At 37.9% G+C, this 15,389-nt stretch overlaps 1 protein-coding gene across 1 annotated transcript in view; it reads left to right on the top strand.

Annotated features, from left to right (window-relative positions):
• SEMA6D (semaphorin 6D) overlaps positions 1-15,389 on the top strand; it is a 573,086-nt gene that overhangs the window by 385,829 nt on the left and 171,868 nt on the right. The gene's annotated exons all lie outside the window — the stretch shown is intronic.

Genomic DNA, 15,389 nt, shown 5'->3' on the forward strand with positions numbered 1-15,389 from the left:
CATTGTAGAAAGATTTCACTTTGGGAAGATTAAACTACTTTTAAACCAAGATCATTTTAAATTGGAGTTCGATGAGCAAAGCCTCTCGTATGTACCAGCAGCTGGTTCATAGTAACAGTATTTTACCAAATTAAATGAATTTTCTTCAACAAAAATTCCTACAGAACAGATGCATTCACAAGCCCCCCCCCCAACCAACCCTGTAGCCAACAATTTGCAAAGAAAACTCTGTTTTGCTACTTGTTTTGTTCTAGAACTGTTATTTAAATGCAGGGTGAGATTTTCAAAATGAAATTTGACAGGTTTTTTTACAAGACCTGCCTGTGTTTATATTCACTCTGTTCTCCCTAGGGCACTTGCAGTGGGCCAGGAAAGCTGCCAGAGGCCTAGGCTGGAGGTGGATGTCTCCAGGGGATCTGGTTTTGAGCACAAAGAAGGGAAGAGCAGAAAGAGGATCACCAGATAGGAAGACAGAGCTTTGGCATTCCTGGATAGACAAGCAGGGGATAGACAAGCAAGTCCCTTCCCACAGCTGGAGGAACCTTGGGCCCATGAAAGGAACATAACTGGAAGAATATGGGATGGCTGGGAGGGAGAGGGGCTCTCAGAGACAAGGATCCCTCCACCCAGCCTTGTCCCCACACCACCTGACTCTGTCCTGGGTTTGCAAAGTAGAACCAGCACTTTGTGTTTGCCTCTCCCATCCCAACATCCTTGTCTCTTCTTCCTTCGTTCTACCTTCAGACTTGCAGGTCCACATTAGACCATGCTGCAGCATTCCAGACCTTTCTGAAAAGCACTGTTTGTTTAAAAGTGAAGAAATCTGGGGTTCCTGAGTGGCGCAGTCGGGTCGGCATCAGCTTCTTGGTTTCAGCTCAGGTCAAGATCTCAGGGTCACAAGATCAAGCCCCATGCGGGGCTCCAAGCTGAGTGTAGAGCCTGCTTCAGATTCTCTCACTCTCTCTGCCCCTCCTGGCTCTCCTACTCTCTCTCTCTCCAACTCTCTTTAAGACAAATAAATAAATAAATCTTTTTTTTTTTTAAGCGAAGAAATTTAAATACATCTCTCACAAAAACTGTCAGTCTTATACTGAAAACTATGTTCTGTTTAAGTATAGCTAAAGCACAGAGAAAATAAAAAGCAGGCAACTAGATAGAATATTAAAAACAATTCTGTCTTCAGTGCTCTGGCGCCGGGCTGGGAAACTCTTTACGTAAAGGGCATAATAAATACTTTAGACTTTTTGGGTCCTATGGTCTCTGTCACAACTAATCTATTCTGCCATTGTAAGCAGCCAAAGATGATGTTAGTGAGGTTGTGTTCCGATAAAACTTTATTGACACAAATAGATGGAGGGCTCAGAGTTTGCTGCCTACTGCTCTGGAGCAGGAACAATGGTTTTTGTTTTGTTTTGTTTTTAATGAAGTACCACTTTGACATCTTGGTCAATTATAAAAAGCCTGGATCACTTTCCCCTTCTCCACATGCATGACAGTGAGTGTAGCTAAATCAGTGTAGAGCGGGCAACATTGATTCACTTGGACAGATGTGTTCCCTCTGAAAAGAGCTGTTGAGAGGTTACATGTGTGCATCTACTTCCAGAGGAAGGTATTAAAGAAAGATAACTCGATGCCTAACTAATGAGCAATTTCCCCACTGCCTGTGGAAAGACTGAGCTGAGGGGCCTCTTGGCCCCATCCTTACCCCTCCCCCAGCACACACTCCCGCTCCTCTTTGTTGGAGTTGACCTTTGAGAAGGAGCCCCCAAAGACTCCAGCCATGACCCCAGTGAAGTTTCTTTCCTCACCCTCCAAATGTTCCTCCCACCCTACCCTTCCTCTCTGGTGGCACCTGGGGTCTGAAGGTTTCTCCTGGAAGCAAAAGTGGGTGAGTCTTGTCTCTCCTGAGAACATTTCCTTTTCAAAGAGGAACAATTAGCTTGAGTGAAACTCCAGCAAGGCCTACTGTCTAGGGGAAGAATTTTAGCCTCTTCTATTTTCTACCCTGATTCATTAGAGGATAATTTATTTCCTCCACTGACTTCACTTGTTGAGTCAAATCCCTGGTATTCGCCTTTCAATCACACACTCCTACCTTTCCTCTATTGTAAACCACGCTCCTCGGGCTTGATATGGTCTTTACTCTGGGAGAAGTTTTGAGTTGGCAGGAGAGCTGCACATATCTGAAACCACAAATCGTGGGTTTAAGAGTGCAGAGAGCTTCCCTTGCAGGCATTTGCAAGTACTGTGTGAAGACTGACATCTGGATGTTGTCTGCATCCTCTGTCGTGTGGGCCTCTGTTGTGGCTGTGTCTGTGAAGGAAAGTCATGTTCCTGGAAGAACTGAGAGATTGGAGTAGGAGCTGAGAAGGCAGTTACAGTCAGACCTGGCCAGTATTTCCTAGAGGATGGAGTTTTACAGTCTCTTAGTAATAAACCGAGAGCAGGTGTGGGGGGGAGTTGTTAGTCATGAATGGATTCTTAAAGCGGGGGCTTGGCGATGTCTGCTGACATTTTAGGTTGTCAGAGCTTGGGGGTGGGGGGGGTGAAGGCATACTTATGGCATCTTGTGGGCAGAGGACAAGAATGTCACTTGCCCTACATCCTACAATGCATAGGACAGATCCTGCAACAAAGAAATATCTGGACCCAAATGTCAAATGACTATTGACATAGTGTCCACATTGGGAAATACAAATTTAAAGGTCTGTCTCATTCTGAAAAGCTCTGCACTATCAGTAGTGACTTGGTGAGTGGATAGACTTAGTCACATGAGGCTCCCATCAGGGCAAGTTTCCTTCAGGGTGTGAGGGTGGCTGGACAGCGGAGGACACATACCCACCTGGACTGTGGTGGCAGGAAAGTGTAAGTGGAGAGAAGTGGATGGGAGGAAGCACTTTTCTTGGCATCTGCCCCTGTGCTGAGCTGATGACTCCTCTCTGATTTGCTCTCTCCATGTCTGTGGAGTTCTGCCTTTATTGAGGACACTGCCACTTGCCCCTCTGACTCCAGTCACTAGGGTAGGAGCCCCTCCAGGAAAGGTCCAACTTTACTTTTATAGCTACTGTTGGTGAAGGAGCATGTCTGTTCTGCATGGAGGGAGCAAGAAAGAGGGGGAGACCTTGGCTGCCACCCTGACAGAGGCTTCTGATCCTGTGACTCAGAGTCTGGGCTCTTCCCTGGGCTCTGAGGAGGCCACACATGTCACCATTTCAGTGGCCCTCTCCTCAGCCTGTTGAACTATGGGTTCTCTGGCTGTGTTTTTGCATCTTTTTTCCACCTCTATCTGCTTTCAGTCTAAGAAATACTTCAAATTTCTGTCTGCTGGTGTCATATTTCTTTGTTTTCAGACAGTTGATGAATTTATTCTTACATACAAATTTCTTTGGTCATTTTGATGGACTTCAGGGAGAAAGGGAGGTAGATGTATAGGCTATGTCACCCTTCTAAAATAACACCTCTGGTGGATTTAACACCAGGAGGTCACTGGTGACCCTGTCAATAGGATGTGTTGGCAGAAGCCAGGTTGAGGTTAGTGGAAATGATTTCAGTAAAGAAAGGCATTTTGGTGACCCATTGCTATGGGACAAATCACCCTCAAACCTTGTGGTTTAAAACAACCATGTATTGTTATCTCTCATGGTTTTGTGGGTTGACTGAGTTCAGCTAGAGAGATCTACAGGGGGGTCTGTTATGGGCTGAATTGTGTCCCTCAAAAACAGATGTTGAAGTCCTAATCCCCAATACTGCCAAATGTGCCTTATTTAGAAATAAGGTCTTCATAGATATAGTTAAGATTAAGTCATCCTGGAGTAGAGTGGGTAGTTAACCCAACATGACTGACATTCTTAGACAAGAAGGAAAGACACACACAGGGACAATGCCCTGTGATGACAGAGGCAGAGATTGGATTGATGCAGCTATAATCCAAGGAATGCCAAGGATTTATGGTCACCATCAGAAGCTAGGAAAAGGCAAGGAAGGATTCTTTCCAGAGTCTCAGAGGGAGCATACTTAATTTTAGACTTCTAGCCTTCAGAACTGTAAGAGAATAAATTTCTGCTTTCTTTAAGCTACCCAGCCTGGGTATTTGATTATAGCATTCCTAGGAAACTAATATAGGATCTCTCCTACAGTTGAAGTCAGATCATGAGCAGAACTGCTATTATCTGAAGGTTCAATTGGGCTAAATGTCTAAGAGGACTTCCTCACTCATAAGGCAGGTGCCTCATCAGGGTTGGTGGGAACTACTGGGGGCTGGGTAGGCAGTGCTTTCTTTCTCCACTCTACTTTTCTACATAGCCAGTTTGGGTTTTGTAATAGTGCTGTAATCTCAGGTTGGTTTGATTGTATATATGGCAGCTAGCTTCTCCAAGAGCAAGTGTTGCAGGAGATCCAGGTGGAGAGACCAAAGTTCTTTTGACCTAAACTCAAAAGTTATATGATGACACTTGATTGCATTCTTTTGGCCCAGAAGTAAGTTATAAGTCCTGCTCAGCTTCAGAGAGAGGTAAGTAAACAAAGGACATGAATACCAGGAGAAATGTTTTGTTGGAGGGTCCTTTTAATGGTCTGGCTAACACAGAATAAGGATTGGAAGCAATTCTTTAAAGATGTTTGATATCTGAGGAGTAGAAAGGCTGATAGAAAGTTTTCTTTCTTTTTTTTTTTTTTTAAATTTGAGATCTTGATGGGAAAGATGTACTCAAAGTTGAAAGCTTTAGACTGAAAGAGAAATGCCTCTTTCATTTTATCAGGAGAGAAGCAGGGGAGGATGGGTAAAGGCATAAATCTGTAGATGAGGAATGGAATGTGGACGTGGACAGAGAAGTTTCAGGATGTTGAGAGAGTTCCCATGTATTGACTTCTAGTATCTCTGGGTTTGAAGGAACAAGATTATCTACTGACACTGATAAGAAATATGGTAGGAGAAAGAGAACTTGAGGAGAGTGACTTTTTGAAAGATCCACAGTGGAGAACAGGAAGGAGAACTAATTATAGTAAACATATGCCAAAAGACCCCAACATTTGTCAGTATAAAATAATAGACTTTGCAGGGGTAGGAGTAAAATCCATGGGGGAGCAATTCTTACCCACTGTCTGACATTTTTAGTGACATTTTCTGAGTCTTCTAGCCATAATGTAAGTCCCTAACGTGAACTAGATGTTATTTCTGAAGTCAAAGTAATGGGAGCTTGGAAAATATTATCAGTTTCATAAGCACATTTCATTAAAAATCAATATCTTTAGATTTGGGAGGCCATAAGAGAAGGGTTAGTGGGTAAGAAAAATGTGAAGAGGAGTTGACACATCTCATCCAAACACGTTGAGAGAATGTCTTGCCCTGTTGTTGTGGACCAATGCCCCTTCATTGTATCCAGCATACTTGGAGTGGGAAAATAGGACCTTTGAAAAGCATTTTTTTTTTTTCTGACTCAGACTGCAGATTAATTGTTATCTCATCACAAACTTACAGTCATGGTTGGGCCATTTTGCTGTGATTGATTTCCTGGGTGTGGGTGAGAAGCAGATCACTTTCCTCTGTGTTAATTTCAGCTGTAAGTGTGGCCATTTTTGTCAATGATCATGGACTGAGTTTCTGTGATTAGTCATTTAACTGTATGGTACTTGCAAGCTAAATAGAGTGTTTACAATAAACCTCTTGCTTATGAGATGGAGACTACGTCATAATTGCATCCTATGAAAATTACATAAATAAAAATTTGCATCTAGAAGGGCCCTTCATGAAAATTACGAAAAGATTGTAGCATTTTTTATTTGCATTGTATAGTAGCTTCATAATTGACAAACAAATTGTAAATACAGTCCATAATACTTTACATCCAACAATTATGCATCAAAATTGCATATATATTGCTTGGTTCATTATGAAAAGTAACAATGTTGGCTATCACATTAATTGTTTTTTCTTATCAGACTAGTGACAAAGTACCATGATGAACATAACCTTCCAGAATGTTTTCACTGATGGAATAAACAATAAGCTAGATCTTGGCACAGGACAGACCATAAAAAGATTTGCTTGCCCTTAGGCCTCTCTCTGAGAGCCATAGCAGTACCACTTATCTTTGCTAAGTGTCCTTGATTCTAACTTGGTCTGGAATTTCAGAAGCATTCATTTCTCTTTGTCCCATGGTTAGGCAAAAGAAGATCTATATCCTCAATCCAAACAGGAAGTTACATGAGAAATTCTGAAAATGAGCATTTTAATTTAAGCTCTTAGATTTGGACAATTGCCTGGAAAGATTTTCATTTTTTAAATAATCAGAAGAAAATCTTCAAACATTAGGACATTTTCCTTTCTTTTAAAAAATTGAAGGAAACGATTTCAGGGTGAAGTGGCATCACAGTTAACTATGCCTGAGGAAATTTAAATTCATCAGTGCGTAGACAACATAATTCACCATCTCCTGCTCAGCAAGAGGGACAGGTGCCATTAAGTCTTACAAACTTGGAAGGATAATATTTGTTTCTCTGTAGAGCTGAAATCATTAAAGAACTCATTTTGCCCAATCTTCCCAGATAGAAACATATCCGTTGCTTTGAATGTAGAAATTTCATTTCTTTTGCCCTGATCCCAGGGATTTTTTTTTCCTCATTCCCCTCTTTTTTTACTTCTTTTGCTCTTTAAAGTCCAGTACTTCCTTTGAAAATTCTTTCTCACTTCTGAAGTGGCCAAATCCAAAACGTTACTAACAACTAAGTTACTTAGTGTGTTTCTCAGGGACAACCCAGGTATATTGTAAATAAGTGTTAATTGCAATCATTACATCCTTGAGAGAATTTATAGAAAACATTCGTTCACTTATGCTTTGAACTGTGCTAAGCTTTACACTTTAGGATATGAACTTCCTGGCACAAAGTGGGCATTTAATGTTTATTGAATAAGTAACAGTGCCTGCTTCCAAGAAGTGTCATCTAATGTGGGAGGCAGACTTGTACACAGAAAATTATAATACAACATGATGAGCATTCCAGAATAGGTAGGAATACCTACAAGAAGAGCACAAGGAAGCAAGGAACCGTGCTTGGGGACATTGAAAAAGACCCTACAGATGTGTTGTATAGGTTAGATTTCAAGGAATGAGCGGGTGTTTATGAGTGAAAAATAAGGTTGGAAGAAGTATGCCTGAGGATGAGTGTGTATGGCGAGGAGTCCTAACACAGCATTCTAAACAAGGGGAACAACAGTGCAAAGGCATGTAGGACCAAGCAACATGGTCAGATCTGGAAATGGTTTACTGTAACTGGGATCCAGAAAGTGTCCAGGTGAGGGACTAACAGAGAACTGAGAAGAAAAATAGATGCCAGGTATTAAAATGTGCCACCTTCATCGTAGAGTTTAAGCTTTGCCATGGGATTCAGATAGTGGTCGAGTAAGAGACAAATGTCACATTTAAAAAAAAAAAAAAAAAAGATAATTCTGCTAGTGAGGTGGGGGTAGATAGGTTGAAGAGAATCCATAGGCAGAACAGAGGCAAGTAGGAGGCCATTGCCCAGTCCAGGATAGCTGATAGGGCCTGAACCAGACCTTTGACAGAAGAACTCAGAGGAGGAGTCTGGTTTGGACAGTGTTTCCTGAGGAAAAGAGCATGGGCATTGTGACTGAACACATGTGGCAGCAAGTCATTTGGGTTGATATGTAAAAGGGAATCCTCTGAGGGTATAGTGAGGGAAGCATCAGAAGACAAGGGATCCTGGAAGGCCCCTTGGACATAATTTTCATTCCAGCCTTGGACCAACTACCTCTAGACCACTGGTTCTGAAAGTTTAGTGTCAGAATCACCCAGAGTGCTTGGCAAGGGGAGAGTCTTAAAAAAAAAAAAAATTGCCTCTCTAGCAAGTTCCCAGATGATACTGATGCTCCTTCCCTGGGGCTGCACTTTGAGAACCACTGACCATGACGATGTAATTATACATACCAAAGGAAAATAGAACTTATCTTGTTTAAGCCACTGTTCTTTTGGTGTCCTTACACATAGCTGAACTTTTCAAAATTGTCAGGAATAAAGCCGACAGCTTGCCCTGATGGGGGTAGGAGGACACCATTTCCCTTATAAAGACCTACTCTCCTCCTGGGCTTGATTCTGGACTGGCTTTGTGACCTGCCACCTGCAGTGTTGACTCCCTTCCAATTCTCTTAATTCATATTTCTTGAGTGTAGGTCAAAGATTCCTCCAAAGTTACCATTAGGGAGTGGGAGAATGGTGGGCCAGTTAACTATAGCTGGCATTTCAGGATGTAGTTCTGATTTAGGGAAAATCATAGAATACTTTTTGAGAGAGTGATATGCAGAACACCAGGTTTGGAGAAAGTTAAGGGGTCCCGATATGCAAAAAATACCTTCTGAGGTAAATAAATTTTTTGAATGATGGATAAAATAAAGATAACATTTTGCCTTATTTTAGAAGAACTCTGGGTGTGCCTTTGGGGCACTGTCAGTTAAGCATCAGACTCTTGGTTTCAGGCCAGGTTGTAATCTCAGGTTGTGATCTCGGGGTCATGAGATCAAGCCCCACGTTGGGCTCCATGCTCAGACAAGGTCTGCTTAAAACCCTCTCTCTTTCTCCCTCTGACTCTCCCCACTGCATACTCTTGTGCATGAACTCTCTCTCAAAATATATAAACAAATATTTTAAAAAGAGAGAACTCTAAATCTGTAATATTTTCACTAAGAATTTCTGAAAGGGGATTATACTGTGAAGCACCCACCACCTATACCACATCCTTTTGGTCTAAAACCAGGAAATCCTTTATTTAGAAGCATATCAGGGCAGGAGGGTCGTATCAAATATACCTAGGGAAATGCTGTCCTTAAGTTCTTTGTAGGAAAACTCCCCCCCAAAATAGTTCATAGATTGCTGCTGGTCAGTGACCGAGTTATTTTGAATCTAGAGCAACATGGAAACATAAGGGAAATAAAGTATTTTACAAAGATTTTTTTTTTAACAATTGAAGAGTGGTCTTTATTTTGAAATTATGTGCTTCCTATGCTTTTAGTGTTAAAATTTTCCTTTTCAGTGAGATGGTAGTGATAGGAGAGATGATCATCTTTCAAATAATTTTATATATGTTTTAAATTAAAAGTTGGCATCTTTATACTAATCCTTTTGTTTTAACTTAATTATATCATTCTGTTAGTTTCTTATATATCATCTAGTCTGAATCTAACATTTATAGATAAAGGAAGTGACATACTGAGGCCAAAACAAAGAAAGTGATTATAATATGTTTATTATTATTTATGCAATCTATATGTATCAGAAAGGGTCACTCCACACTCAGGAACTTCATGGCAGGTCTATGGGCATGTCAGTGCCTTTCATAACATTAATTAAAATAGGAAGTTGAAGGGCTTGTGTTGTCACAAGCAAAGCATGAAGTGTGTCATGAATTGATGGAAAATTAGAACCAGCAGCATGCCATGTGTCGATTTCAGTATTTTGGTTCTATGCAAATCCAAGACAGTACATGATTGATTATGATTAATTGTATTTACTTACATAGGTCTTTTTATGGATATTTCCATTTAAACTGAGAAGGGGTAAAAATTAAGCAGGTACCTGGGAATTATCTAAGATCACAACTAAAATTTTCCATTAATATTTCACGTCACCCCATTTATAAAATAATCGTAAAGCTAGTTAATCTCTCTACATAAAAGCTTCTTCACCTGAAAAAAAATGAAAAGACTGGGAAAATTTTTTTCTGAAGGCCTTCCAACTGTAAACTTCAAGGATTCTATGACTTATCTGGAGGTATACAATGAATAAGGTCCCCATTAATATTCAGCCTAATGAATTTTCTGAAACTGAAGACACCTGTGTAACCAACAACTTCAAAGTTCCCTCATCTATGCTGCCTTCTAGATATCCCCTCCCACCACCCAGGTAACCACTGTTTTGACTCTAACACTGTATATTATCTTTTGTTTTTATACTTTAAATAGTCACATTGTATATCTTAGTTCAGTAAATCATTTTTTTATTGAAGTATAATTGACTTATAATGTTATATTAGTTTCGGATGTACAACATATTGATTCAGTAATTCTGTACATTACTCAGTGCTTTACCATGATAAATGTAGTCACCATTACCATACAATGTTATTACAATATTATTGACTATATTCCCTATGCTGTACTTTTCATCTCTGTGACTTGTTTGTTTTTATAACTGGGAGTTTATACTTCTTTATCTATTTCACCCATCCCTCACACTCTTCCTCTGTCAACCACCAGTTTGTGCACTGTAGTTAAGAGTCTATTTGCTTTTTGTGTGTGTTTATTTTGTTTTTTAGATGCCACATATAAGTGATATCATTTGATATTTGTCTTTCTATATCTGAATTACTTCACTTAGTGTAATACCCTCTAGGTTGTCACAAATGGCAAGATCTCATTCCTTTTTATGGCCAGTATTCCATTGTATATCTATACCACATTTTCCTTATCCATTGATCTATCGATGGGCATTTGAGTTGCTTCCATATCTTGGCTATTGTAAATAATGATGCAATAAACATACAAGTGCATATCTTTTTAAAACAGTGTTACTGTTTTCTTTGGATATATGTCCCATAGCAGAATTACTGGGTCATGTGGTGTTTCAATTTTTAGTATTTTGAAGAACCTCATTTTCCATTGTAATTGCACCATTTCCCATCAACAGTACACAAGTGTGCTCTTTCCTCCACATCCTCACCAACACTTGTTATTTCTTTCTTTTTTTTTTTTTTTTTTGACACTAGCCATTCTGACTGGTGTGAGCTGATATCTCATTATGGTTTTGATTTGCATTTCCCTGATGGTTAGTGATGTTGAGCATCTTTTCATGTGTCTGTTGACCATCTGAATGTTTTCTTTGGACAAATTTCTAATCAGGTTGTCTGCCTATTTTTTTAATTGCATAGTTTAGGGATTTTTTGGTGTTGAGTGGGGGAGGTGTATAAATTCTTTATATATTTTGGGTATTAACCCCTTATCAGATGTATCATTTGCAAATATCTTCTCCCATTTACTTAGTTGCCTTTTGTTTTATTTATTGTTTCCTTGACTATGCAAAAGCTTTTTATTTTGGTATAATCCCAATAGTTTATTTTGCTTTTGTTTTCCTTAACCAAGGAGACTATCCATAAATATGTTGCTAAGGCCAATGTCCAAGAGTTACTGCCTATGGTTTCAGATCTCACATTTAGGTCTTTGATCTATTTATTTTTGTGTATGGTATAAGAAAATAGTCCCTTTTCATTCTTTTGCATGAGTTCTCCAGTTTTTCCAACACCAATTATTGAAAATGCTCTTTTCCCCATCACATATTTATGCCTCCTTTGTTGTAATTTAATTGACCATATGGTGTGGATTTATTTCTGGGCTTTCTATCTCATTCCATTATCTATGTGTCTATATCCATGCCAGTACCATACTGTTTTAATTAATGTAGCTTTGTAGTATATCTTTAAATCTGGGCCTTGTGATACCTCCTTCTTTATTTTTCTTTCTCAAGATTGCTTTGGCTATTAAAGGTCTTTCGTGGATCCATAGAATTTTAGAATTAATTTTTGGAATTAATTGTTCAAGTTTCGTGAAAAATGCCAGTCTTATTTTGATAGGGATTGCATTGAATCTGTAGATTGCTTTGGACAGTATCATATTAACAACACTGTTCTTCCAATCCATGAGCACACTATGTCCTTCTGTTTATTTATGTTGTTTTGAATTTATTTCATCCATATTTTATAGTTTTCAGAATACAGATCTTTTACCTCCTTGATTAAATTTATTCCTTGGTACTTTATTCTTTTTGGTGCATGAGATTGCTTTCTTGATTTCTTTTTCTCCTACTGTATTATTAGTGTATAGAAATGTAACAAATTTCTATATATTAATTTTGTATCCTACAACTTTACTGAAATTATTTATCAGTTCTAATGGTTTTTGGGTTGTGTCTATAGGATTTTCTGTATATAGTATCATGTCTTCTGCTAGTAGTGATGATTACTTCTTCCTTTTGATGCTACACATTTTGATCTTTTTTTTTTTGTCTAATTGGTATAGCTAGTACTATCTTGAATAAAAGTGGTGAGACTGGACATCCTTGTCTCATTCCTGATCTTTAGAGGATATGTTTTCAGTTTTCAATATTAGGTGTAATGTCTGTTGTGGGTTTTTCATATATGGCTTTTATTATCTTAAGCTGTGTTCCTTCTAAACCCATTTTGTTGTGAGTTTTTATCATGAATGGGTGTTGCATTTTGTCAAATGATCTATTGAAATGATCATATTGTTTTTATCTTTCCTTGGGGTGAATTATTTTTGTTAATGTATTGAATTCAGTTTTTGCTTATATTTTTTGAGGATTTTTGCTTCTCTGTTCTTCAGAAATATCAACCTGTAGTTTTCTTTTTTGTATAATGTCTTTCTCTGGTTTTGGTGTCAGGATAATGCTTGTAGAATGAATTTGGATGTTTTCTTTCCCTTTCTATTTTTGGAATAGTCTGAGAGAATAGGTGTTAACTCTTCTTTAAATGTTCAGTAGAATTCACCTGTGACGGCATCTGGTCCTAGACTTTGGTTCGTTGAGAATTTTTTGATTGCCTGCCAATTCATTGCTAGTAAAGGGTCTGTTCAAATTTCCTATTTCTTCCTGATTCAGTTTTGGAAGATTGCATGTGTCTAGAATTTATCCATTTCTTCTAGCTTGTCCAGCTTGTTGGTACATAATTTTTTCATAATATTGATATTTATAATGTTTTGTATTTCTGTGGTGTCAGTTGTTATAGCTCTTCCTCCATTTCTGATTTTGAGACCTCTCTCTTTTTTTTCCTTGAGATGTCTAGCTAAAGTTTTCTCAGTTGGTTTATTTATTTATTTTTTTAAAAAAACAGCTCTTGGTTTCATTGATCTTTTCTGTTATTTTTGCAGTCTCTTTCATTTATTTCTTCTCTAAGTTTTATTATTTCTTTCCTTCTACTATCTTTGGGCTTTGTTTGTTCTTTTTCTAGCTCCTTTAAGTGCAAAGTTAGGTTATTTATTTGAGATTTCTCTTGTTTCCTGAAGTAGGCCTGTAAGCCTATGAACTTTCCTCTTATAACTGCTTTTGCTACATCCTGCAGATTTTAGACCCTTTTGTTTTAATTTTCTTTTGTCTTTGTGTATTTTTTTAATTCCCTCTTCAATTTCTTTGCTTAGTAGCATATTGTTTGACTTCCATGTGTTTGTGTCTTTTCTAGTTTTTTCCTTGTAATTGATTTCAAGTTTCATACCATCATGTTCAGAAAAGATGCTTAATATGATTTCAGTCTTCTTAAATTTATTGAGACTTGTTTTGCAGCATAATATGTGGTGTATCCTGGAGAATGTTTCATGTGTACTTGAAAAGAATGTATATTTGGTTGTTTTTGGATGGAATGTTTTGTATCTATCTATTAGGGCCATTTAGTTTAATGTGGCTTTCAAAACCACTGTTTCCTTGTTGATCTAACCACTGATGTAAGTGAGGTGTTAAAATCCCCTACTATTGTATTACTGTCAATTTCCCTCTCTTTGTCTGGTAACATTTTCTTTGTGTATTTAGGTGCTCCTATGTTGGATGTGTAGATATTTACAATTGTTATATCCTCTTGTTGGACTAATCTCTTTATATTATGTAATGCCCTTTTCTGCCTCTCTTTACATGTTTTAAAGTCTACCCCATTAAAAAAAAAAAAAAATCTACCCTGGCTTTTTTTTTCTTCAATTTGCATGATGTATGTTTCATCCCTTCACTTTCAGTCTGTATGTGCCTTTAGGTCTGAAGTAAGTCTCTTGAAGACAGCATATAGATGGGTCTTATTTTTGTTTTTGTTTTTTATCCATTCAGTCAGCTTGCCTTTTGATTGGAGCATTTATTCCATTTACATTTAAAGTAGTTATTGATAAGTATGTACTTACTACCATTTTTAAATTGTCTGGTTGTTTTTGTAGTTTCTGTTCCTTTTTCTTCTCTTGTTCTCTTCATTTGTGGTTTGATGGCTTTCTTTAGTATTATGCTTGGATTCCTTTCTCTTTATTTTGTGTGTATCTATTATAGGCTATAATAGATATAGGACCATTAGGATCCTTTATGACATCTTATGTATATAGCAATATATAGTAAGTTGATGGTCACAAGTTCAAACACATTCTAAAAGTACTAAATTTTTACTCTCTGGGTATCAGTTTAATATACCTTATCCATCCAAGGCTTTGGCACTTGCTGCAGCCAATGATCACTTTTCATATCTTCCTAAGTCTGTATTTCTCAAAATGACCACCCAGTCATAGGTGCCTGGAAAGGTTATTGAAAATGAACATTCCTGGGCACTGACCCTTGAGTCTTTCAGATTAAGTTGAGCTGAACTGGAACTCAGGAATCTGCATTTTTAAGAATCACCCCAAGGAATCTGCATGCACACTTAAGTTTAAAAATCACTTCTCCTAAGTATAAATTATTGTGCTGGGGGCATGGTACTTCCAGATTCCTAAACAATAAATGGTAGAAGAGGGTCAGAGATAAGATCGGGGTATAAGAGAATTAATATTATACAGGTTCACTCACTTTGTTTTAGCCAGTGGCAAGGAGTTACCTGCTTCTCTTTCACCTCTTGTCTTTTCTGAAAGGTCAACAAACTTTCCGCTTAAAGAATCCTCTTCTTAAAATTAGTTTCAAAGTCAATGTGGAAGGGCGATGGCGGTGGAGGGAAAGGGAAGTAATAGAGGTTGTGGATTTATAGGAAAAATAATTGCCTTTATTTTTTTCTCAAAATGTGTATGGAGTTTGGGGAAAATAAGGTGATTCTGATGTTTACTATATTAACTCTCCAGATGAATTGGACTTTTTAGTGTAAGTACCTTTCCAGCTAAGAAGGAAAGCCAGTGTTCAATACAACTTAAAACACATCCATTAGATTTTTAAATATATTTAAGAGTTTTGATATGCTTTCTGAATTTGCTTTTTCTATTTTCTTCCATTTTTGAATCTCACTGTATTCTGGAATGTTGATTTTCTTTTTCTTTTTAAAATCCAGTCCACTTTTGTATACAAAATACTGTTTCGGCCCTAAGGCTAAGAATGTTCTAGGTGAACTAATCAATCAATTTTTGCCCATTAAGAAGTAGCACTAAAATGAAAAGAATGCTAACCTTTAGATGGATTTGGTAGCAGTTTGTTAAATAGGTTTTGTTGTTGTTGTTTTGGGGGGGATTTTTTTTTTTAAATGGCAAAACAGCAAGAAGAAAAGCAATCTTACACCTTAAAGGGAGGGAAAGTTCCCAGGTCCCAGGGAAGTGTGTGACATTTGAGGAAAACTTTTTCAAATCTTGAAGTATTGATCAACCATAGCATCAC

This window comes from Mustela erminea, chromosome 5 (genome assembly GCF_009829155.1).
Source record: "Mustela erminea isolate mMusErm1 chromosome 5, mMusErm1.Pri, whole genome shotgun sequence".
Classification (NCBI taxonomy): Eukaryota; Metazoa; Chordata; class Mammalia; order Carnivora; family Mustelidae; genus Mustela; species Mustela erminea.